A 23,870-nucleotide genomic window follows, 5' to 3' on the forward strand; every position below is an offset into this window, starting at 1 on the left:
GGAGCCTGTGTTGCATCTGCTGTGCTCCCCAACCCCTGCACTGCACTTACTGCACGCCTCCAGCTAAGGGAGCCTGTGTTGCATCTGCTGTGCTCCCCAACCCCTGCACTGCACTTACTGCACTACTCCAGCTAAGGGAGCCTGTGCTGCATCTACTGTGCTCCCCAACCCCTGCACTGCACTTACTGCACACCTCCAGCTAAGGGAGCCTGTGCTGCACATTGTGATCCCCAATCAAAGTGGGCCTGCACTGCACTTGTTGAACCGACAGCACCTTAGGCCTGCCGCCCGTGGTGACACCGTGGTTTTCAGAAGGCGGGGCCCCTACCGCATAGAAGTCTCTACACGACAAACTAAAGAAGAAAAAAAATGAGTTCAACCACTTCCAAAGGGACCTTAACATTTCTAAATGTGAAGCTTTCGTGACTGCAAGGATCCATACTCTTTGGTTCTATTCGGTAATGCTGTCACGAAGACAGCGTTGGAAATCCAACGCTGTCTTCGTGACAGCACGGTCCCTTCACCTGATGAAGGCCACTTGTGTTGTGGCCGAAACGTCGTGATTTTTGTTGTTTTATTGTTTTACCTACGTGACTTTACCGAATAGAACCAACGAGTATGGAACCTTAACATTTAATTCATAAACACAGTGTGATCGAACAGCAATGCGCATTAGAGATGCTACGAGCATGAATTTTTCGTTTCTCAAATGACTATTTACATTTCATGATTAAGCAATAAAATGGCTTGGCTTGTGTGTATTATTCTTGCTGTTAATATGATGCTTTGTTTCAACTTGTGATTGGAATGAGATTGTGATATATCAGGGACTATTCTCTGAAACAGATGTAGTTTCTGTGAAGGAATGAAAGTAATATACCTTGGATTGCGAGCAGGATTCGTTCCAGAAACGTGTTTGCAATCCAAAGCACTCGTATATCAAAGCACTCGTATATCAGTTGTGATCACGTGACGCTCCGCAGACAAAGCGTATACTCTACGTATTGCAAGACCTCGCTTGTTTATCAAATTAATATTTATTTAAAACATTTGCTCGTCTTGCAAAACACTCGCAGACCAAGTTACTCGCAATCCAAGGTTTTACTGTATATATTTCAGATTCTCAGTTAAAAATTTTTAAACCTTACATAAGAGTATTATATACATTGTGCATATCAAACGCGAGCAAATCTTTTGACTACACGTGCGTGACCTAATTGTCCTCTTTTTGCATATGGTGAGGAGGTGATCAGCAACATTTACATGTTCACGTTGAACTTTGTGGGTGAGCAAATGGACAGCCACGGGAGTGGCCTGGTAAACATCTCAGACACCGCTGGCAAATGAGAAAAGCTGAAAGTGCCGTACGTAGCCTTTAATATGACTCAGTTTTTGTATTAAATATATTTAACATTCATAAACAGCCGAGGATAACAAGAGTCGAGTCATTGTCAGAGTAATAAATTGTTTTACTACAATGGGAAAGGACTGTCCTTTGCATGTCCCATACAGCAACACCTAGCAACCAACTTAACAAACCCCCAGCCTTAGGATGAAGTTGAGGTGGGAAACAAAGTATGATTCAATTTCAACCGATTTATGAAGGTACTAAACTGTAACAACATAATTACTCAAAGTAATGAAATGACAGGGGCAATTTTTTTTCTTCATTCAAATGGTTTCTTTAATGTCACGTAAATAATGCAACTTTGAGAACGGATGGGAAAACATGCCGCTGAGTGTTGTCAAGTGCTTGTGAAGCCCTGTGGCTTGCTGTGTTCCTTTCGTACAAGATTACAGAACTCAGAAGGAAACGTGCGGAATAAGTTACGTTTTCCCTGCTTTCGTCGAGACTTATAATGTGCACGCTACTGGGTATCCAATTAAGGTTTTTTTTTGTGTTATTTTCTTTGAACCTATCTACGTAACTTTACCTAAAGACCCAAGAATATGAATTCCTGCAGTCACGAAAGCTTCAAGTCAAGATTTAAGTTGACTTTGTGCCATTATTTCAATGAACAAAAAACCCATTTAAAAATGTATAGGATTCTACTCTTGCGTAAGATAGCAATATGCTCAGGAGATAATTTCCCAATGTCGAGGTCTGCTGCCAATGAGAGGGCTTCAGGGGAGGGTTTGTAAAGTTTTGCTATTCCTACGTTGATAGGATGAATACAACTGCACAAATACTTTTTTTAAAACATCGTATTTTACTCACAAACAGAAAAAAATACGCATATTAGTAAATGTTTTGTGACATGCATTTAGGATGCAGGGCATACGTTTAAAGTAAAAATAGACTACACGTGGTACGTTATTTTAAATTAGATATCTTTAATCAGGATGGTGCTGTTAAAATGTGAATATCACGGGGCATGGCTGTTGAAGAGAAACGGTTCAATCTCAGTGATGGCAAGTTACTCAAGCTATACAATTGCCTATATAGTCAAATAAGTTGAGCTATTTCTCCCACCCGAAACGGCGTTTGGCCTTTTTTTGCCAGATTGTCTAGCTAGACATCTTGGAAGAGGTAGGAGTACCCACACTTTACCCCATCACACACGATCAGCCGATCGACTGTGGACAGAGGTGGAGGCAGAGATTTAAGGAATCAGCCCCCCCCCCGGTTCCAACTGCTGTGCTGGGAGTTCGAATTGAGCTGGCGACCTCTGGATTGCAAGGTCCAGTGTTGCTAACCACTACACTATGATATCATCACTTATGCATAGGTTGAAGCACAGTGTACCATTTATCTCATTTCCATGGTGTTTACAAGTCTATTTCAGAAGTATGTTAACAAGGATCTCTAAGAAATACTGTACATAGAGTGAGACAAAATGTTCTCTTGGCACTAGAAAACATCAAATATGCAAATACTGTACCAGGATGAGTTAGTAGCTTACATCGCGTTAAATATTATTTTAAATATCTGCAACAAGTATTAACTGCATAGCTTTATTGGACTATACATAATCATTCACGTTATGCGCAGTGAAATTTAATAGCTCGTAGCTATAAAGGTAAATCCTTATTCACGTCGTAATGACCGATATGATGCCAAATAAAAATGTGGACGACATCGCAAATAACAAGTTGTTAAGCGTGACCCTGTTATTGATGATGTAACATTCGCGTGCGTGTGTCTGTGTGTGATGTGAGTGTGTCTGTGTGTGATGTGAGTGTGTGTGTGATGTGAGTGTGATGTGTGTGATGTGAGTGTGATGTGTGTGATGTGAGTGTGATGTGTGTGATGTGAGTGTGATGTCTGTGATGTGTAGTGGGGAGCGGTAGTGTAGCGGATAGCGCGCTGTGCTATGAACCCGGAGATCTGGTTTCGACTCCCGGTCACGGCCAACACCAGTGAAGATTATCTGAACCGGTCCTGGGCCTCCCCTAGGTCGACTCAGCCTCAAATGAGTACCTGGTGCAGTGTGTAAACATCGCCACTGGGGAGACAAAGGCGGTCGGGCGTGGTGCTGCCCCCCCCCCCCCCCAACTCGTGTACCGTTCCGGCCTTCATAGGTGGTGCTCGCTAACAGCACTTGCCCCTACAGTCTGTCAAGGCTATAGGGGGATCTTTGTCTTTGTGTGTGTGTGTATGTTACGGTGGTGTGCGCTTGGCCCCGTTTTTTTGCGTCCCTTCGTTTCTGAATCCGCTTGTCCTGGCGAGCGTCGCGGCGGCAGCGGCTTGAGCAGTCAGGTCCAGATCTCCCTTCCCCTAGGCAACAGACTCCAGCTCTTCCTGGGGACTTCTCAGGCGTTCCCAGGCCAGCCGAGCGACATCGTCCCACCAGCGACTCCGAGGCTCCGTCACGGATTACCGAGCTCCTCACCCGATCGCGGAGAATGAGCCCGGCAACCCTGCGGAGATACCTCATTTCGACCCCTTGCAACCGCGATGCCATCCTTTCGGCCGTTACCCAAAAGCTCATGACCATCGGCGAGGGTGGGAAGGTAGATCGACCTGTAAAACCGAGAGATTTGTTCGAGATCCCAGCTCCCGCTTCACTACCACGGAACGGTGCGGCGCTCGCATCACTGCGGACGCCGCACGGATCTGCCGGCCGATCTTGGCCTGCCCCTGGTGTTCCAGAGAAATCTTACCATTCCTTGCTGGGAATTTGCGACGTCGTTCTTAGAAGATGCGAACGCGATTCTCAACAAGATCGTGGGATCGACAGAACCGTGGAGCATGCTATGTTGCTCCGGAGCCTCAGGGTGACATTGGGGAAAGGGGATCCTGGCTTACTGAGAGGAATCACCATTGAAACATACGGCTGATGTCTCGGGTGATATATTTTCAATGGCGAGTCGGTTCAGTGCTGGCCAGCTGGAATCGAAGAATGCCCATTTTTATCTCGATGGCAATATCTCGCACTGCTATTGCAATGAATTCTACTGGATGATTCATATGCTCTCAAAGAATGCAAGTTAGTTTCTATGATGCTTCGTGTCATCAACGGCTAAATATATGGGGATCCCACCGCGCAATTCTTAGGCTCTTAAATAATCGTCATTCATTCCTATGACAATTTAAACGTCTCAAATCAAACGAATGGGATTCGACTGAAGGAGTATTTCTAGTCTTTCCACGAACGAGCCATGGGAGACTTTCCATGGGAGAATCCCAGTTAGATTTCCAGTCGAGTGTAGCGAAATGGCAATTTACATGTGCGATTCGTGCCTACGGTGGTGGAATCACGGAATTTTAATGATTCCTGCAGTAATTGCCCAGCACTGCAGGCCGGTCTAATGGATTTATACTTTGTCCCTGGAACAGAGGATTGGCTGTTTTATAACATGCATGTCAGAACCCCCCCCCAAATATAATACGCTCCACGTAAATTGCCAATAAGTGCTCCGGTCTCAGAGGGAACATCACGTATGGCCTCTGTTCTATTTGATTCCCTACATTTCAATAAAGCCACACACTGGGAAAACGACAGTACAGTATTTCATATGGTCGAAATGTGGCAGGAATATAAGAATATAAATCAAACGAGTAGATACTCAGCAATAACCATAAGTCAGAAAATATACATATGCAGTATATACGATGCAATAACACACGTAAGTATTCTCTTACAGACAACAATGAATCGACATTATTGGTAAAGATATATTTTTAATAAGGACCACCGTGGTCATTATCTACGACATTATATTTATCTCCTCGCCTTTTAGGCCCCAGGACTCTGCTAAGGTTCGATCTCCTGGCGCGGCAGTTGAAACAACGATGCAGGTTTATTAAATTAACCACCCCCGCCGCTCCCCCATCTCTGCCCATCCAGCAGTATAAATGTGTGCGCCTCAGTTGATCGGCAGGTCGCGCGAGGTGGGGCAAAGTGTGGGTACCCCAACATATTCAATGATGTCTGCCCATCGTGGCAGCGTAGAGTAAACATCTTCTAGAAGGTGATTTCCAGAGCAAACTCTGGCGAAGGCCCTCCCGACGGCAGTGACGTGAGCAAGCAGTTGCAGGACTGCGCCTTTGCCTTTGTCATGCCCTGACATGCACCTCCTGTCCTGGCCACTTGGCTCCCGTGATGGCCTTGTTCTGCCCTTGACTGTACAGTACTGCACATTGAATTCACTCCCCTATTTCCCTTTGACAAATATGGGAGTGAGGGGGAACACATTTGATCCTTCGCGCGTGTTGGCATGGAGACACTTAATATACATTAAAATTAGACCATTACGTGACGTGGTCGGCAGCACAGGCAAGTGCAGGAATGTTGTAGTGGACTTCTACGTTACCCTCCTTTCACCAACCCGCACTGACCAACACGGTGAAGTATGGTCATTATCACCACCAACAGCTCACACGGCATGGGGGGCAGGGGGGGGGGGTTAACTTAATTACTAAGATGGAAATAACTTCTAATCCATCAGCACAAGGAGCATGCAAATCAATGTTTCCCAGTGGCATTTGTATCAAAATGGAAACCTATATATACACAAATACACTCACGTATATGACTTCTGCCTTTAACTACTGAAGCAGCTGTGGTGTCATTTACAGCGCAGCCTTTACGAGTATTTTAGATTTTTTTTTTACTTGACATGCCCCATGTCGCACATGGCACAGGACATCACAAATGAACCTAAACTTGGCCTGAATTAATGTCGTCTCAGAAAGCACACGGTAGATAGTTACATTCCGATATGATAACTGTAAACAACAACAATAAGAATTAGCAATATGTGTGTATGTTTTGTATCAATTGCCTCAATCTCTGCTTCTATTGTGTGGAAAAAAAGCTGAGAAGAAATTTATAATTGGCGGAAATGGGTTAATCAGTAGCTCTGCGGTCAGATTTAACTGTTATGTTATGATAAAAATACAATCCACTGCTGGGTGAACGTCTCCCCATACCATGTTGATTATGGATGTGTTTTTTTTTACCATACTTCACCACGCTGGTTTGTGTGAATTGGTGCGGTCGGGAGGGCCCAGGACTGGTTCAGTTGTCTCACCAATGACGTTAACCGTGGCTGAGAATAAAACACAAGTTATTGGGTTAACGGTGCGGTGAGTTAATCACTTCGTAACCGCTTCACTCAATTGCTGAGCACTGATCATTAATTAATTGTGCCGGTCGGTTTATGCTCCGAACAGGTAAAGCAGGAATAAATAAGCCCAGATTATTTACAATCCACAAATGCTTAGAAATTTCGTGAGCACGCCACAACGTTGCAATCAACGTATTGCACGCAAATAAGTATTCTAAAATCGTAAAAGAGAATTACAATGTAAACATGTTCAAATTTATTCGTGGAAAAACTCCTTAATATCCTGGACATTCCACAAACCCCTTGTTGCATGGTGCATGGATTCTGGCTTACAGACACAAGCAAGCCTGCTTGGAAACGTGTCCTGTCCGAACATGTTTTGGATTTCGCTATCCTCGCAAGACAATTATCCCAGTCATCTGCTGGTCCCGCAGAATCCGCCGAAAGAATGAGGCAACAGGTTCGCGAGCCAATTTGGAGCGGCCCGCAGAGCCGCAGCGACAGGATTTGGAGAGTGGTCGGAGAGTCATCTCCCTGGTGAGAGACGGGGAGGGGAGAGGGAGGCCCCCTGCCAGGCGCTCAGCGCTCTCCGAGGCCACGCGCGCTTGGGCAGCTGCCACCCACAGACAGCCGCCCTGTCGCCTTGCGCCTGGCTGCCGATTTCTGGGTCGACTGCCGGATCATTTTGGAGGAGGACAAAGGTCTCGGCTGTTCTCCCGTTGCGGTGAGGCAATGCTTCTGGCCAACAGCTGCGGGACAGAAGTCTCCTTTCCCATGAGCCAATGGACCAACATCGTGACAATGAGGAGGAGGAGGAGCCTGGTAGCTGTTCTAAGAGCGCACGGACGCAGGCTGCCCGCTAATGCGCCGCACTCGACGATCGGGCACGGCTATTCACCGTGGGCACACGACGTACAAATGAATTATCATACGAGAGGCTAAAAGGCCCCGTGGTTAACGGAACCACGACTCGTTGAGCAGATGCTGAATCGCATGGTTGGAGCTTGAAAGAGTGTGCATGCACAAAAATCCCCCGTGCAGCCTTTCCAGACTGTTGGGGCAAGTGCTGTTAGCGAGCACCTATGAAGGCCGGAACGGTACACGAGGGGGTGGGTGGCCAGCACCACGCCCGACCGCCTTTGTCTCCCCAGTGGCAATGTTTACACACCGCACCAGGTACTCATTTAGGGCTGAGTTGACCTAGGGGAGGCCCAGGACCGGTTCAAATAATCGTCACTTGTGTTGGCCGTGAGTGGGAATCGAACTCGGTCCGCCGTGTTCATAGCGCAGCGCGCTAACCGCTACACCAACGCGTGCACAACACACACACACACACGGTTAATTTACATAACCACAAAGTATGCTACTTCATATTTGATATGAAGTTTGATATGAAGTTTGATATGAAGTGCCTCCAAATCACTCAGCCTTCCACGTGCGGTTTTGACCTCAAGTCGGCGGATTCATTTCGTAACGTATTGCACGAATATACACCCTCGTCTGGCTGAAATATTAAGGAGTTCAATGTCGAAAACGAATGCAATGTATTCTGTTCAAACGTTATTATTTTAAATACCGCGTCGTTGGTCTAAGAAATGCGGGCAAAAGATCACAAAAGAAGTCATTTAATCCGCACATCCATAGTTAACGGAGAGTGTATGCGATGGCCGTCTGCTGCCATCTGGACTACAATGTCAAGTGGACAGATGGTATTGTGATACGCATGGTACGTACACTGTGTATATAGTACAAAGCCGTAGCCATGGAGTCAACATTGGGGGGGGGGGGGACCAAATCTTCCAGGGGGTCTGGGGTCCCCCCCCAGAAAAAAATCGAAATTTGAAAATGAATTTCCTGCCTAAAATATAAAAAAAATTAATTTACACATAGGATGGACTTTTTATTTATTTTTTACAATAATATCTAATAGTGTTATTGTATTACATTGCTCTGTTTTTTCTTTACCTTTTCTTGTTTCATTGTTTGTAATGGCAGAGATTAGGGATTAATGAAGTACAATCATAACCACAATCATATAAACAGAAATCTATGAAATCTATTTTATAGCAATATATTGGAGGGGACATTTTGAGCATATTTGAATGTTGGGGGGGATGTGTCCCCCCCAATATATATATAATTACGGCCTTGATATAGTACTGCTATAAATCTCAGTTCTCAAAGCAGACTTATACCCAACTAGATCACAACCGTGTTTGATTTTATACTACTTTCGGAATTAAACACAATATGTAATTGAACATTGATCACATGCATTGAATGTCCTGTAAGATATATACAATCTCGATACAGCGGACATTAAAGTAAATAAACTAATTGCAGATCGTGGTAAATCCACTGCTGGATGAAGAACCCCTCCTGGCAGTGGTCTGACGATACTTCACCACGCTGATGAGTTTTGAATGGCGAAGGGAGACAATGGTGGTCGAGGATCAGTTCAGATGTCTACTCGCCACTGACGTTAGCCGTGGCCTGGAATCTAACTCAGGGCACAGTGTATGAACCAATGAACCACTATCCACCCCAGGCACATAAATGATAATAGAGACTGTTTTATTACTATGGCGGGTGGGAGGGGGGTGGAGAATTATAGAAGGTATTACAAATCATGGGGTAACTTTGATGGTGAGCTGCAGTGGAAAATCGGTTTATGCAAGAAGCCACTTTAAAGCGTTGTGAATGTCTTCATGACCGTGATCCCTTCGTCGTCAGTGCATTTTAATATTTTGAGCAATGTGGAGACACCATGACGTGCGCGCGATTATCTCGCGCGTCTGCGGATTTCCCCTGCTCGAAACTCGTCAGTGTGGCTCCACGTGGGCAGTCGTCACGACTAATCCCACACACTCCGCATTGTCATCTAGCCCAGTGCCGCGACGTTACATTCAAACAAGTAAATCAACTGTAATGACAATAAAAACCTACTGGAAATTAAACGTACGGGCATACTTTTTGAGGGTCTATATTTATAATTGAGCAGCGGTGAATCATGTCCTCTCATTAAAACAATTGTCCTCGCTTTTATATATATAAAAAAAAACTCAATTTACAGAATGTTTGATGTATGCTCGAACATTTTAATAATTAATTTACTGTCGTGCCATTTTAATAAGCACTGCAAATCCTTTTCACGTAAAAAAAAAACCTTCAGAGACAATATCCAACCTTTTCCGCGCTTATAGAATTGTATGGTCTCGATCAGTCCCTTTAAATACTACGTGACAAAGCGGCTACCACGGCGCGTGCAACCCGATATTTAAATACAGTAGCCGACCGATTTAAAGCAGGTACATAAATCTTCAGTGGCAGAGCGTGCAGCAACGGTAGTGGGGGAGTGGGGGAGGGACACTGCATGTGTCCGCCCGGTTACCTATGGCACCAGCTCCGTGTACATTCCATGTACGATCATAAAGCAAGCGGGAATCGGCAAAACTATTTCGGTGTCGCGGAGCCCACGTGATTGAGACCCATGAGACCCACGTGATTGAGACCCACGTGATTGAGACCCGCGAGGGCACCCGCCACTCGACCAACGCGTCACCGCAGACGGGCGTTCTACCGAGACCCAATCCTACTCCCGCTGCGCCACAATCGATGGGCTGCGCACGTTGAATCCGCTTTGGTATCACTGCAATGACAAAAAAATATTATTATTATTATTGCCGAATATTGAGACACAAAACACACTGCTGAAGTTTGAACAGAACAAAAAAAATGGTTTCGGGGGAATTTTGCACGGACGTTAGTTTTCATTTGGTACCATTACTTATTTCGATGTCGCAGTTCCGTGAGATAATTGTAAGACATGTTTGAGGTGATCAGAGTGACGGCTCTAGGTATAAGCAATCCAAGCAAAAAGTTAAGAGCTCCAAATAGGCTACGGGGTCCCTGGATTTATGAGAAAAAAAGGGGGTGCATCAATATATGCTCGAATTCCGATCATAACAACACGTAAGCTAAACATACTCTTTGGTTCTATTCGTGACTGCAGGGATTCATATTCATATTCTTGGTTCTTTCGGTAAAGTCACGTAGAAGGGAAACAATTGTTTTATTATTTTATATTTGTATTATTTTATTGTTTCCCTTCTACGTGACTTTACCGAAAGAACCAAGCATATGAACACATAAGCTATTTCACACAAAATAGACAATCACTGTCATCTCTATCTTCTCTGCAGCTTCACTCGTATTATTGCGTTTCCATCTCTTGTCAATTTTATCTCTTCTGTCAACTCAGCCTACGTGTTAAACTCACTTGAATTTCATACTTTTAAATGAATGGGAGCCCACAATAAACTATTGCTTTGGGCTCCCCCAATGGGATGGCACCACCACTGGTGCGCTTATATATCTGAGAATAACCGAACGTTATTGACGGTAGTTAAACAATGGATAACGAGCGGCGAACACTGCGCACGATTCGTTACTGCGCTTCATTATTACAAATGTAAGGTTTGCATTTTGGTGACCTGTGCATTTTGAATGGCTTGCACATAGAGCTTGGCAACACGTTCCCTGGCCGAAAATAGCGGTCGCATGTAATTACACAGCTGGTGCCATCAATCACTACTGCACTTGGGCAGGTTTTAAGCCACGCTTTTAATAAAAGCGAGATTTGGCAACCTGCTGAGACATTTTGGGGATGTGATCTCACAAAAGGCCCTCTGCATTACCCTATAACGGCTACGCAAACCGCTATAGCAAGAGGACCCCAGAGACCAACACATTTTAGCAAACGCTCTTATCGATTTTTATCAGTGTAAAAAGGTAAATGTGGAGCCCTGCAATGTATTTGTTCACGCCACTGCTGGTAGAAAGGCCTCCACTACAGGGAGCACTGAAGAAGGTGTTTTGTCTCTTCTTACATGGTGGCTCTGACGTCTGTGAGCGGTTGGTTTTATCCACACTTCATACCACAACATGTGATCTGCCAATCGACCAACTGTGGTTTACGCATTCATACTGCTGCATGGACAGAAGCAGGAACAATGAAGAATCTAACCCAATGTATTAAGTGCTATGGCGGGGAGATCAAACCGGTAGCTTGTGGATTGCAAAGACAGTGTCCTAACAATTACATTATAATAATCATGGTAAAACGATTTATAACGTGGACATATTGACGAAATGAAAGGGAAACGTCAACATCGTGACTTGGAGGTGAAAGGAAAAGGCCATTCTTTGAATTTTAGACCAGACTAAATGTCACTGAATGCATCTCTATATAGTGTGTATATGCACATTCGTTGTTCGTGGGTTGTAGCAAATCCATTTGAAAGTGCAACGCGAATAATGCGCATGAAGATTAACCTAAAAGGGGAACTTATTCTCACATCTGCAGGGACGGGATCGACTCAATAATGGCAGAACTTCGCGCAGAGATAGTTCACGATCACCCCCCAGTGGTGTTTTACAAAAATGCCACTAAATTTGTGGATATGCACAAGCGCGTTACAATGATGCATTGATTCGTATGTGCCCAATACATTAATATAATTGTGCGCTTGACAATTATTAAACATGATTAATGTATCAAACTTGATTTGGAGCTTTCGTGACTGCAGGGATTACTCTTTGGTTCTTTCGGTAAAGTCACGTAGAAAGATAAACATAATGTATGCTTTGATTTAAAGCTTTCGTGACCGCAGGGATTCATATTCTTGGTTCTTTCGGTAAAGTCACGTAGAAGGGAAACAAAAAAATGTAAAACAATACAATTTTATTGTTTCCCTTCCTCGTGACTTTACCAAAATAACCAAAGAATGATTTATGTATATTTCGCATATGCAAATTATGTGTTGGGGAATTGAATGAGCAAAACTGTCCCAACGGCGTTTGAATAAGCACAAGGGCAACACCAAACGGGATAAATAAGAATTGATTCGTGAATCGTGGTCAAAATTTGCGAGTATTTCCCCCACCCCCCACCCCCCTCAAATGTACGGGTTGGGACAGAATCCTTCAACACGCGATGAGTACTTCAGCAGTCGCTTCTTGCTGTGGTTGTCCCACCTGATGACAGATTTTCTTGAGTTGCGATCGAAACGTCGTGATCTATTATATTTCTACCTCCGTGACTTCACCGAAAGAACCAAAGAGTACGCGATGAGAACTGTGCTATTCTTCCCTTCTGCTTCCGCACTTCTCATCACACTCCCACACATTCCCTGTGACGGACAAAAAAAAAGTACCACCCAGCCAGGATGTGCCTTAGGAGCTCGCAGGTATGACTCAATTGTGAAGGCGGTAGAGGCCGAGGGCTTAATCTGGAGCAGACAGCATCTTAATGCAAGCACAGTTTCTTCGTATAGAACAAGACGTGCAGTCACATACTTGCAAAGCAACCACTGTAGTGCTGAAATTGAACGACGTGTCCTACTGGAAGAGGGGCCAGAGAATATACACACCCTAATTATTGGCAACAAAGCAGCACCACAACACCATTTTACTTGAAACGTTATACAGCGGTAATTTCTTTTTTTTTAATCCAAATGACACACGTCACATATCTGACCGTTGTATATCCCCCTGACCATTTAAGTGCCCACACCCAGTGCAGTATCGGTGCAAGGTGTATAACTGTTCATTTCTAGAGGTTCGCAGATCTGACCGTGTCGCATATCCGCCTATACCTTAGTCTCACGTGAGTTGGATACGTGACGCAGCACTGTATATGCACATTTTGCAGTATACGACTGTTTACTGACAGCGTTACTTTTAAAGGCGATATGGGATAAATAAATGGGCTAAATCCAGTACAAACACTGCATTTACACTGAAATGAGCGACGCACCGTGTTATTTTAGCAGTAAACGCATTTCCTCTTATTCTACTGTGATGGCATGACACACCACGGGAACCAAACCACAGTGATTGCATTTGGACTGGGAAGCACGTCGAGGCGTAATTGCATAACATGCTTCCATTAGGAGTAGGCTGGACAGACATAATCAACGTTCCTGCAGACACGACACAAATAAGGAAACAGCCGTATTGGAGTTGCGCACACCACGGAGAAGCTCTCGAGGTGACCACTGCAATCTCAGCGGTGTGCAGTGGCTCCAGGTCAGCAAGGCAGCGAGTTCCGCTCCAGGTTTCTCAGCCATGAACTCCCATGCAGCCACAATTACAAAACCTGCACTGGAGTTTACCATCTACCTGAACTGGAGCAACTGCACATCTGGAGGTAACATGGTTATGCTCATTAGCGAGGGATCGCTACATTGTATATGCACTCATGTGCAAGGTTTGCCCATCGCCAAATATATATTTTAAATCAGATCTAGGAGCCCATTAGCGAAATTATCACTTCTGCCATCACGTAGTGACTCTTTCAATAAACTTAAACTTGGGTCAACTTCTAAAGCTTCTCGTGTCAGAGCTTTTTGGGTAATGTGAAAACACATCACTTTGCAAATTACAATTTTGGTAAAAAAAAAATATTTTTTTAAAGTTTACATATTCCTTACATAGAGACGTGGCTAACATGTGAATGCACAACCCTCGTGTAAACCCACTGCTCTATAAGAGCTTCACCTCGGCGTGTGGGTCGTGAGGGTTATTTGACCACACATCACCACGCTGGTCTGTGCGGGTTGATGAAAGTGGACAGCACAGGCATTGGGACGGAATGCAAGACAACAATGGATATTGCCGCACTGCCTTCTGTTGACAATGCAGCCCACAACCGCGTACAACACCGGTTTTAAATATGCGATTTCCCATCCAAATACTATGCAAGCGCAAGCCTGCTGAGAATCGAAGATCCGACAAGATTAGGCACATTTCAGCCCATTTTAAACATTCTACGGTTCAGGTGAATGTGTCACATTTTGGGTCCGGTCTCTGGAATAGTAAGACGGAGTTTATAACATCTGACGCCGCGTCTTTAGAGAAGCTGAGGTGCTGCTCAGTGCTCCTTTGAGCGTAGAGATGTTTGACCTTTTGACTTTACATTTGGAGATTACTACAGACAAGAAGGGTTGTGGGATTTTAAACACCCACCTATATGAACCAATGGCTGCCAAAGTTACCCTTCACTGGGTTGATCATAGAAAGGCAGACAATAAACACAACTGGCATATTCAATCATCACAGTTGAAGCTCTAACTCTGGCTGTTCCGCTCTGCGTTGTTCATACAGGCTGCGTTTGTTACATCGCCGCAATCTACACATATTCGGGCGGTGGCAAAGGGGCTTCTCATTTATAACTGCTGCCTGAACGCTGGCATTTGAAGCAATTGGCGGGACCCCGGGGTCCCATCACTGCCCCGGGGTGGGAAAAACCACGTAGCGACACGAGTCTTGTTGCCTTACCGACAACAAAACTAGTGGTCAATCGATTGACCTCGTCGAGAGCTACTCGGGGCACTAAGTTTCGTAAAAAGTTGAAAAATTACATAAACACGTTAAATTCACTGCCTGGGGGGCGGGCTCGCCTTGGCAAAGAAGCTGAGGATCGACGGCTGACCGGAGGGCGTCGTCGCCGCGCGCGACTGCTGCGGACGCCCCCCGGGGCTCGCGTTTGGCCGGTGGGGGTGGCGCCCATCGTGTTGATCGCCGCCTGCTGCTGCTGCTGGCGCTTGTTGGTGCGAGTCTGGGCGGGCGGCGCGTTGCTGTTGGGATCACGTAGTGGGCGAACTGAAAAATAATAATTATTGACCTGATTTTTGTGGGACCCCGGGGTCCCGCAAAATGATTCATTTATCCACAGCAACCAAAGATTTACCGAGTTGTCCTTGAAAGCTCAGCGCGCTTTCTTTGGTGTCCGTCCGCTGAGCCCACACAATCTATAAAGGGCCCCAACGCTGGCGTTTTCAAGCTTGACCGCAGCGGCAGACTTAGCGGCAACACATAACGCTTCATCAGCATAAGGCAATCGCGGGAGGAGCAGTGGAAACAAATGCAAAGCCGAAATATTCTTAGCTCTTTCGGTAAAGTGACGTTGAAGGGAAACAATAAAATAATAAAAAAATATATAAAACAATTAAAACTCTCACGACGTTTCGACCATAACACAAACGGTCGTCATCAGGTGTGTCGGTCCGCATAAAAAGCGCATTTTTTATTTATTTAAAGAATGTAAAAAACTGTATTTTATTATTTATTTAAATAAATTTATGCAAATCAAAATCAAAGCCGAAATATTTGTCACGTTTGGGAATTGATAAGCATCGTGATACGATGAATATATATGAAGCAAAAAAAAGCCAACACACATTGATGCAATAAAGCAATTGCATATTACTACTTTAAATACCGCATTCATCACGGTATCGGATTGCATAACAACTTGTTTATGCGTTGTTTTTTTTTTTAGAAAGCATTATGGGAAATGTCATGCACTGTATGAGCAGACCTAAGTTATGTCTCCACACACAAATGACATGTTTTGGTCCACCAACCGCGCTAATGGATTTCCAGACCAGATAATATTGCCATGTGAGCCAACAGGCCAATGGTCTGCAAAGCAAAAAAATAGCCTGTTGGAACTGAAACGTAGTGCACGGTATATGTATGTGGAGAAAAATATAGAGGTCTTCTAATTCACATTATTTTAATGAGATTGCATAAAAAGGTGCATGAATTAATGAAATGTATATTCAGTTATAAGTGGGGTGTTTTTAGCTTTTGTTAAGATACGCTAATGCATGAGGTATTTAACCCCAATTGTTTTAATCTTCAGTGTGAGATAATTAGTGTTGTTAACATGACACGTTCCAACACCACTGCAGCAGTGACAGTACAAATGGAATGTTCTGCATAGAGAACAGTTTAACACAAACCATGTACACGCACAAAACACAATTCTGGTACAAACTGGGCCTCTGCCTAAGCCACGTAAATGTCAAAACCTACTCAGATGCACGAATTAAAACTGAGAATTGCACAATGGCTGCTGAATTTACATTTGTTGGGTGGATTATATTTCAATTGCCATTACAGTTACTGACCCAGCACATGTATAACCCGAATCGCTAATATACACTGTGCTGAATAAAAATGACTGCCGCACTGATTTTATTGGGAAATAATCAAGCTGTGATGGAAATTGACAACGTCCGTTGGTTTATCTACACGAGCATTACACCGTAATGTATAATATACAACGTATAATTACAAGCGTTGCGTGATAATGGTAAATAGCCATGCGCTCTCGGACATCACTGTACTTCCCTATAGGAGGGAATACATATCCCGCTGCACTATTGCCACACGTTTGAGTGATGCGAGATGGCTTTAATAACGACGGAAACAACGACTAATATTGGAATAAAAATCACCCGTTAACTCAATGTCACCTTGGTACGAAAGCGTCATACGTTCGTGAGCTATGGGGGAGTTATTGTTATACCGTACAAAATTGCATTAATTAGAAACCCTCAAGGCAACCAATGAACGAACGTTAGATGCAGCAACCTTGACCAACCTTGACTAAAATTTACGGGAGGGGCAGAACAAGCAATCGTAACTCACAACAAACAAGAAACCACAAACGTGGATCGAGCAACGCCGGTCACAACGTCCTTGCGCAAAGTCAAGTCCCCCCCCGCCCGCCTCGCTCCCCAGCCAGCATGCTGGGCCACGCTCGGCGCAGCAGCAAGCGGCAATCATCATCACAAGGGGTCACAATGCCATCCTGCCGCCGGCCGTTCAAGATCATTTATGTGCCACACACCACCCGCTCGGGCTCCGCAGAACAAAAAAAAAGGCGTTCGTCTTAATCGCCGTGGCTCGGGCGCTTCGCACGAGACGACGACCTTCAATGGCGAAATGTCATTCCGATCAGAGGCAGGGATGGGGTGGGGACGCGTGGAGTCAAAGGGCGCCCACGGCGCAACTGACCGGCACCGACATTCGACGGCCCGGGGCCATTTGGTTACCGGAGCGGACGGAACGGCGGCGTCGGCCGGGATCTGGCCGTAAATTGCCCCGGAATCAATTCGGGGTTTAGGTTTGTTTCGGCACAGGTAAAACCCACCGGGGCAGTAAATGCTCGTTTTCTATAGGGAGCTGGTTACTGAAGCCTGCTTACGGCATAACAAAAAAACTCACAATTCAAAGAGAAGTGGACACGAGCAAGTTCCAAATGGCAAGGTCGTGCATCAACATGGTACAACCCGGCACAACAGAAATGAGGCTGGCAGAACACAACACACGGTGTGTCGCTGCCCGCCTTGCTGGGCGGAATGCGATATCAGGATGCGAAAGTGTGAGTGTGTAAAATGTTCAGTAATCCTGTGCTAATGGCACACGCTGCGATGACGGGACATGCTCTTCGGGCCTCGCCATCCAACGGCACAATGTGACTGATGGGCTCCGTGCGCGTGTGTGTGAGTGCTCGACAGATAACCGTGTCCTGTGCCAACACGAAGTTGGCACACGGGACTGCCACGGATGGGTCCTAACATACTCCCACTAACACTGGGGTATCGTCACAAAGCATTTCCGTTTTTTTCGATTTGAAGCTTTCGTGACTGCATGGATTCATCTTCTTTGGTTCTTTCGGTAAAGTCACGTAGAATGAGAATAAAATAAATAAATAACACAATAAAATTGAAGCTCTGTCGTCCCGACAGTTCTGTACCTTTCACCTGAAGACGGCCGCTTGCGTTGTGGCCGAAACGTCGTGAGAATTTTATTGTTTTATTTTATTATTTTATTCTCATTCTACGTGACTTTACCGAAAGAACCAAATAAGATTTCACACTGTAGTTTTAATTTGTGGTTTAACGTTCATGTTGTGGTAATTTGAGACAAAATTCGGGCAAAACAAACGTTGCAATTATACTTTTCATGTAAAATATATTCAAGGTATCAACATTCATTCTCATTCTACGTGACTTTACCGAAATAACCAAAGAAGACATTTCCGTTTTATTATATGCTTGCTTTTAACTCACTCTGTTGTTATTGTTGTATCCTCAAATCTTGTAACTCAATTTTTACCAACTTCCCAATGTGGTATCGACTGCAAACTTGATATACTTATGTCATACCGATGACAATACTATATTCTATTATAAAAAATAAGATTATATATTTAAAAACATTCTTTTTTATATGTTATGTTTCGGCTTGGGTCTAATTGTCCACGCTGAACTGACGTTGGCTGTGATTGTCCACGGTCCCTGACGTCGTGGCAAGCTTCAGGGCCACTTCCTGGAGTCGTGGTGGAGTTCTGACATTACTAGTACATTTCATAAAAGCGTGTTTAAAAACAAGTTTTTTTTTAAATATTACTAATTAATTTGGACCAGCGTCCACTTCTTTAAAAAAAAAAGCTATGCCTCAGTCCTTCTTTGTCAGTCCACTGCTGGATGACAGCCACCCCATGCCGTGCACATCATGGAAGTCATTGATCATACTTATGTCCTCTGGTCAGTGCAGGATGGTGAAGGCAGGCAGCATAAACGTGGGGAGCACGGAAGTACAGTATCACATAACAATACATTTTTCTGCACTGCCCTCTAATGGCCAGCTTGCAGCCCCACAAGCCGAATGACAACCTTTGGAAGGCGTTCAGCCATTCGAGCACTTTTCAGGCTCAAACCTGCTTAGCTTTGGAAATACGATGGCATCACGTGATTAAAATAAAGACCATATTCCATTACGTTATGCAGCACTGACACAGCTGCCGCTACCAGTTTGGCTAATGCTATTGGTAATTCAACTATCAACATTATACTGTTGTACCACTTCGAATACGACAACTACAGAAAGACGTATAATATGACCCACGTAATTGCTACTTTTAACTGTAATTTTAACAGCATGGTGCCCCTTTTAAAGGTGCATTTATTCCGCCTGTTTTCGAGGCGCTTTTATTGTTTTAACAGCGACATGCTGGGCAAAGAGCCAAACCTCGGGCCGTGGAACTTTGTGATATAAAAACGCGCATAGCGTTCCAATAAAAGGTTGCAGTAGCACTCAATATCAACTCCGGCCTAATGCACTTTAGCAGCATTTGTACCGTGCTTTGAGAAACTTAATTTTAATTCGGCACAATGTAACGTCCTTTTGAAGTCACCAAGTGTCCTTGGTGCCATGCGGTTTTTTTTTGCATTTGAGAATAAGCACACTCATTGGTTTTTTCCGTAAAGTCACGTAGGTAAAATAAAATAAAACAACTGTGAATTTATTACGTTTTATTCTATTTTTTTTTATTTTATTTTACCTACGTGACTTTACCGAAAAAAACAAAGAGTATGAATCCTTGCAGTCACGAAAGCTTCAAATCTAGAATAAGCACACTTATGTGTTGTGGCCGAAACGTCGTGAGAATTTTATTGTGTTATTTTATTTTATCAATTTATTATTTTATTATCATTCTACGTGACTTTACCGAAAGAACCAAAGAAGAAAATAAGCCCACTGTTGGTGGCCCGCGACCAAATCGCCCGGCATGCACCAAATCCCACACGGCATCGTTCTTCGCGAATTGTCAGAGGTTGGGGGGGGGGGGATGGTCACTTTCGCCGAAAAGACATCATCAGCCTGAGGGCTGCCACACATTTGAAACCATTGGGGTCTTTACAGCACAAGGCGGGGGGGGGGGGGCCTTGCAATGAAGAACACTGCCATAAAGTATTGGAAATAAAGCAGGCTCGAGCTGAGTACTTGGACGGGTGTCCACCATGCATAGCTATAGGATATGGGCACTGCATAAAAAAAACATCCATTGTTGTACTGTACTTCTACACTCCCTTGGCTACGCTTCCTCCACTCTCAACAACCCGCACTTATCCGTGCGGCGAGGTTCGGGTCAAACAACTTCCATTACCACGCACGGCACTGGGAGGCTATCATCCAGCAGTGTTGCCAAAAAAAAAGGCTGATGTTTAATCGCAAGATACACATCAAGTAAAAAATTAGATGCTCGGTGATAATGTTCCATAAACAAGAATGGGAAGAGTACTGTTTTAGCACAGAACTCACAGATGTGTTATTTACACCTGATTATGCAACCGATATAAAGATACCCTATTGACGAGTAAGTATTGTGTGCGTGTATACCACTTGCCTGTCACGTGTCCCAACAATTAAAAAAATGTTTATATATCTGAAAAATTATACGTAAGGATTTGTTTTGTACTGTATTTCATAGGGCACTTGATTCCTTACCAATTAGACTCATCTATTGTCATACATACACCAGTGGTTCTGCATTGCATAACCGATTTTAAAATTACAAATTAAGTTGTAAACGAAGAAAATGAAATGGATTAGAGTACAGCGATTTCACGCAAAACAATTAATGGAAAAATAAATTGGCGTCTATAGAACTGTGCCTGGACAAGCAAGGGTTGTACTATGCACTGGTATTTCCTTTGCGCACATAAAAAGGTGAAGGAGCAGCCCTGCAATTTCTCGCTCACACCACTGCTGGTAGAAGGGCCTCCACTATAGGAAGCTTCGGAGAGCCCCTCTAGAGGTAATTTGGCCTACTCTTCCATGCCGTGTTGGAGATCTTCGAAGAGGGCACAACCTTATTAATAAAACTGCATATCGTTAAAAATAACGACACTTTGCGCTACAATAAAATTTGGATGTAGGCACACCTTATGTAAGCACACCAATTTAAGTAACACATACTTACGCTCCACTGGTGGGGGAAGGCAAACGGCAACTTTTGATACAAGCACACTTCGGATACAAGCACAGGAAATTCCTCCAAAGGCAAGCTCTCTTCATATTCAGCGTCTACTGTGTACGTATTCTGCTTACATGCAATGTAGCTCAAACATTATGACTTGAAAGGTTTTCAGCAAGTGTAAAGCTCAAGACCAATTTCATTCCCTCTCCGCAAAACATCGGCCCGCACACTGAAATTATGATACCGGCAATCTAAATGCAGCACACCGCTGTCCATTTCTGTAATAAATGATGTAATGCGATAGAGGGCTTAAGTGAACCCTTCCAAGCCTCCCTTTAATGCTAATGATTCCAAGTAATCACTACCCCAACTTGAAACCCCACTGCTCTGGATAGTGGAATGTCAATAAAGCATTTTCTTCATAGGCAGTTACACTGATTGATTATTTCCAGTAATGAAGACTTCAGCTATTAAAAGGGAAAAAAAACCTGCCAAGCAAGTGACAGGATGCCCAATGAATGAACTTCTGCAAGACTGAAATGTATTCGCGAAGCTGCGAGGATTACTCAAACATTGCCGCGATTAAAATGTACTGCGGCACATGCTCAACGAAACAACATTTGTATTCATGGATTTTGAGCACGTTGAAGAGAAATTGTCATCATTATCCTATTGATTGAATTACAAATGTTTTGCCCATCGTTCCATGGCGACATAGCCGAGCGGTAGGGCGTTCGACGTTTGTTGCAGAGGCTCGCGGTTTGAATCAATTGGCCGCCCTGAGAAATACTGGGGGCGTAAAAACCAAAGCACACGCACCGTCTCCTTCACGGTGGACATTACGGATTCCGTGACGTCATTGGCAAGCGGAGGCCACTGTGTCGGCGTCATGGCGAACATTTTAATCAAAATTTACTCAATTGGAATCTACACAACTATCACCCCCCCCTCCACCCCCCGACTACAAAAACTACTGAAAAGTAGTCGCGAGATGCCGTGAGGCCTTTCTATGTAAATAAGCATGATAATAAAGAATAATAAGTACATAAAGATGGCCAAATACCAAAAAAAAAATCCACTTTACAAATGCAACTTTGTTGGCGAAATGACCTGGAGAATGGGCAAATACGTATAATGTAGAGAACTATCAGTTCAAAAACCACTGCTTCACAGTCACCTCAAACTTCCAAAGCAATGGATCTTGAACAGATGCCAGAGTGCACAACAGTGAACGCTGTGATTGCGTGGATTTGCAGACCATTCGTCATCCCTCCATTGCGCCAAACGAATTACAACCGTGGACATGGCTATAGCTGTGAGACTGTGCCAGAGGCAGCAGAATACTAAACTATTTTATACTCTACCAGGTAAGGCCCACTGAGCTATATAAGTCTGTCTCAGAAGCGACCAGACCTCAAATGATAGCTCAACGAAGTGGCTTATCGTGTGGACATTTATAGGGACCAAATGCTCTAAACGCATGTTTCTAAACTTGGAAGCATGCGTACAGTGTAAGTATGGAACAATTAACCAGAATACAATGCATAAAAAGGTGAAGAATATATTGAATTGAAAATGTCTGCACAATGGCACCTTGAGGTCACATCTCCTATGACATTACATGTTCCGATACACATATGGCATATTAAACAGATGTTTGTCATTGAACGCCCAAAACAATGTGAAATGATGCAAGAAATGTGTTCATGGTTACATTACATCACGTATTCGTCTCACTGGGGATTGAGGTATAGGCGGATATGTGAAAGTGTTCGGTTTGTGAACATTTATCTCAATCCACAGTAGTTACAAAAAAACCCACTAAACTGCAATGCGTTACGCTTCCACACACACACAGACAGACACATACACAGACACAACGCGCTAACCACTACACTACAATGCGTTACGCTTCCACATGCGCGGGTCACATGATAGATTTGACGTCACAGCTCACTTGCCGTGCAAAAAATATATCCATTATTGAGCTCCTCTCCCCCCCCCCCCCCAAAAAAAACCCAAAAGTGTACTTTTCGAATTTTTGCATGGTGTACAGTCTGGAAAGTACCCACATGGCAAATTTCAAGTTTGTTGCATGTCGGGAAGTACGCTAAAAAATTTGAACAGACACACATTCACAACTTTGCCTTTTATATATGTGGAGATTAACAATAACATGTAAAAAAGTCAGATTGGAGAACATCTATTGAAATAATATATGCACCGACCATAAATATTTAACATAATGTAGGAAGCAGGTGGATTACTTCACTATTCTGGGAAATCGCCCGATGATGCTTGATGTAATTACCAGCGAAACGTCGTACTCAAATTATAAATGTTGTGGATTTACTCTCCAACACACCGGTGGGCTGAAGTAGTCACTAATTGGTGCGTTGTTCACGTGACAAATCCCTAATTGGCTGTGTCGGGTGGTGGAGGGTTACGACACATTTATACTTGCGCAATATAACCCAAAAACATTTATGAAGAATGTAGGCGATTAATGTGTTAATGGGCGGATGTGTGACGGTCGGATATGCGACGGTGTACCATACCTCAATGTCACAAGTTCTGTGGTAGAAACTGCAAGTTCAAGATTCCAGGTTATGTTGTTTACCCAGGTGAGAGCTCAAGAGACCAGGAAAGTCTCATTCGCAAGAGTGACCAAAATCCCCGAAATGACAAAACCAAAGAAAATTGAACTAAACAAAAGCAACGAAGCAAATAGAGACGA

General features: G+C 44.1%; 1 protein-coding gene across 5 annotated transcripts in view; it reads right to left on the minus strand.

Moving 5' to 3' along the window:
* Positions 1-1,018: 1,018 nt before the first annotated feature.
* The window catches only part of LOC116942359 (uncharacterized), a 47,272-nt gene continuing 24,420 nt past the window's right edge, over positions 1,019-23,870 (minus strand). The window contains exons 17-18 of one of the 5 annotated variants that reach the window (XR_012941692.1): positions 6,407-6,495; positions 1,019-3,861 (exon numbers count right to left, since the gene is read on the minus strand). The gene's annotated coding sequence lies outside the window, so the exon portion shown is untranslated. Of the gene's footprint in view, positions 3,862-5,105; positions 6,496-8,122; positions 10,163-15,066; positions 15,178-23,870 lie in introns of those variants that run through there. The other 4 variants (XM_076067063.1, XM_076067062.1, XM_076067060.1 and 1 more) reach the window with 4 other exon arrangements.

Source organism: Petromyzon marinus, chromosome 14, assembly GCF_048934315.1.
Source record: "Petromyzon marinus isolate PM22_M1 ecotype Great Lakes invasive population chromosome 14, UKy_Petmar_22M1.pri1.0, whole genome shotgun sequence".
NCBI lineage: Eukaryota > Metazoa > Chordata > Hyperoartia > Petromyzontiformes > Petromyzontidae > Petromyzon > Petromyzon marinus.